General features: G+C 32.7%; 1 protein-coding gene across 2 annotated transcripts in view; it reads left to right on the top strand.

Moving 5' to 3' along the window:
• The window catches only part of LOC106688351 (muskelin), a gene marked incomplete at its 3' end in the record, with an annotated part of 60893 nt that overhangs the window by 22034 nt on the left and 35564 nt on the right, over positions 1-3295 (top strand).

Genomic DNA, 3295 nt, shown 5'->3' with positions numbered 1-3295 from the left:
TCATAAATACTATGTTTTTATTTTAAATTATTGAAGGGTTAAAATCATTATTTTTAAGTTATAAAAGGTATTTTTTTTAAGTTTGGTTATTTATGTTTTTAGTTAAAATTCGATAGACTTTGATTGACAGATGTTTATCCATTGTCTTTAAGTTTTTTTTTTAAACTGTTGTATGTAACCATTGTTTTTTTTTTTATTATATTTTTGAAATAAACACATTTAATAAATAATATGTATTTATTTTTGTTTTAAAAATTTGGAGAAAATGAATAAATCGTATGGAGTTTCAATTGAATGGAGCAGAAAAGTTGTATGAGGTACATACTTGATATTTTCAGTCAAAGCAACTAAGAAGCAGCATCTGTGAAAATTTTTGCTAAATCAAAATAACAGCAATGGAGAAAGCAGTGGGGTTGGATTAGTTCAGTATATTTTCCCAGGTAGCTTGAATTTACTGTTCACCATTTCTGTTTGCTTCATCAAAGTTGTAAGGTGTTGGTGAAATTCTCATTTAGGAATTCCACTTTGGTATTAGTCAAAAAATGAAAAATATAAAAAATGCTTGGAAATACATAGATCAAGGAGTTAAAAGTTGAAATTCTCAGAGAATCAACTTCAAGAGTACTGGGGGTAAGCTTCTACTTCTCCTGGCCTACCTGCAACCCCAAATGTCAACGCTTCTATTGTTATATCATATTTTTCTCATTATGATCTTCCTATGCTACTGAAAATAAACCTGTTTACGCAGGTTTGTTTTATTAGCCTGTGGTCATGTGCCTATAAGCTCATATTTTTATGATTTACAAATAATAACAAAGATAAATTTTTTAAATGCCAAAATAATTACAAAAACATTAATGAACCAATTATAGTAAATTCAATGAGATTCTAGATGATAAATCCATTTACAGATGGGAAATTTATTATTCCATCTGTAATGAAAAGAAAAGTAAATTTGCCCCAAAAGCACTGCCATCTCTTGAAAAAAAACCCTGCTAAAATTTGGTACCTAGGGTGGTTGGTAGCCAAGCGAGTTGTGAGTTTGAATCCAGCCTGGGGGGTCGACTTTTATTTCTGTGGCGGTCCCACAAGATGAACAATTTTCCCCCCGCCAGAATTAAAAGAGGATGGTAACCTGTAGATAACCCCCTCCCTGAATGTAAGAAATGACCAGGAAGGGAGTAAAAAAAAAAAAGAATAAAGGTTGTGTCTGAAAGTGGTTTTAGGGAACATGGTAATGTGATTTGTAGAGGCCTGAACAGGACTGGAACAGGTCGATGTGCTTGGAGTCAAAAATACTAATGATGTAAGATTGGATTCCAAGATACACCAGGACATAGGGAAAGCAAGAAATGTGTACCATTAACTCTGTAACTAAAAGTGGTGTTGAAAGCAAAGATCAATGTGCATAAATAAATCTTAACCTACGTTGACCTATGCAACTGAAAGTTGGCTGAGTATTAAAAAAATTGAAAGCCTTGTACAAGCCACAGAAATGAAATTCCTGAGGAAAGCTCTCACTAAATCTAAACTTAATTTGACCGAATGAGAGAAAAAAACTGTATAATGGAAGCCAAGACTAAGGGAAAACGACCAGGCAGAAGACTGAAGATTAAGTGGGAAGACCTCATATCGGATCTGACAAGGAACTGGGGAATCACCTTGGGTGAAGTCAAGAAGTTGGTAACAGATAAAGAGGTATTTAAAAAATGGATCCAGGCTGCCTCAACACCGTAAGGTATGTGGGTTGGTTACAGATGAAGAGTTTATTGTTTTGCATATAATTCAATTTTTTTGCAAAGTTACTTAATAATGATAGTTTAATTTAATAATAATTTCTTAAGTAAAGTATTTGTGGTGTCATTACTAGAAATTGAACTGTTTTTTATTTACTGCTACATTTTTCTTCCCTTCTTGTCTCTGAAAGTTTGGATAATCGAATCAAAATTCAATTTCCATTCTAATCAATTTATTTTCTATTTTTTTTTCTAACACACTTTGTTTTCTCATTGAACTATAAATAACTGACATATTTATGAATTAGGCTACACTTTCTGAGCATGATATTATTTATTATAGATTGAAATTGTTTTTATTTACATATATTTGTCCAACAAACTGTTTGACTGTACCCATTTTATTATTCAAATCTTATTTCAATCAGGCCCTGTGGATTTCGTCTTCCCTACCCCTCTCTGAAAATAGCCCTGGTTACAGGCTGGGAATGAAAGTATCTCCTACTCAAGTTTATCATACTTGTTACATTTAATTTTAGTATTCCTGGTATTTCCAGTATCAGTTCCATTTTCAGAAAGTTAATAAATTATAAAATATTGAAACCACTGCCTTCTGGGTTTTCACGCCTTTTGTTCATCTGTTTGCCCCCACTACTACTGGGACAATAAACACTTGCTGTTGTTCTGCCCCGCTCTTCAAGTCAAGTTCGCTCTTATAACATGTGTTTGTTACCTCGCTTTTCAATGAATAACTCTGCCCTATTAAGTGAACTACCTGCCATGGATCTTAATTCCAGTAGTTCAAATAACAACTTATATTACTTCATAGATTTTTCTTGGAATTCAAGTTCCAATGTCCTGATTTATACCACACTGGCTAATGTCACATTCAAACCAGTGTATACTGGAATGACCAACCACTCTTTGTTATTGCACAAAGCAGTTCTGTGACCATTCTGAATAGATAGCTTCTGACACCAAGACAGCTAAAACATTTTTACTACAGCTGTGGCACAATCAAAACCTTCGGTCCCAATGGCAGTAAATTCCCTAAGATGCTTCAAAAATTTATAATATTAAAATTCTCTGACCTATTTAGGGACTTATAAATTCTGGTCGCTTTCATGGCTTCTCTGATGTCTCCTAGCAAAGTTATGCTATTGTTGTGTATTTCCGTTCTCATGTGAAATCCACTTTCATAACCTTAATCACAGAGACTAAGGTAATCCCAGTGAAGGCATCCACCATTCCCAGATTAGAACTTCTTGGTGCTTATTTATTTGAAAAATTGTCATTCCATTATGAAAATCTCATATAACCATCTCTTCTGTTGTACTATGGTCTGGCTAAAATAAATGTAAAATTAAATTATATTATTTCAAAAATTTTTTGAGACAAGGTAATATTTATTAAATAAATCAATTTTATATCCAAATCCGTCTCAACACTTTATTTATTCATTAGTCCAACGTTTCGGCCTTCCTAGCAATCTTCAGGGACATCTAAATATTTAACAGCTTATATTACATCTTCATTTTTAAACATTTATAATAACATCA

This window comes from Halyomorpha halys, unplaced genomic scaffold (genome assembly GCF_000696795.3).
Source record: "Halyomorpha halys isolate HHAL.00 unplaced genomic scaffold, Hhal_1.1 Scaffold1112.1, whole genome shotgun sequence".
Lineage (NCBI taxonomy): Eukaryota > Metazoa > Arthropoda > Insecta > Hemiptera > Pentatomidae > Halyomorpha > Halyomorpha halys.
Note: the sequence above shows the minus strand (reverse complement) of the source record. Positions and strands in the feature narration are given on the sequence as shown.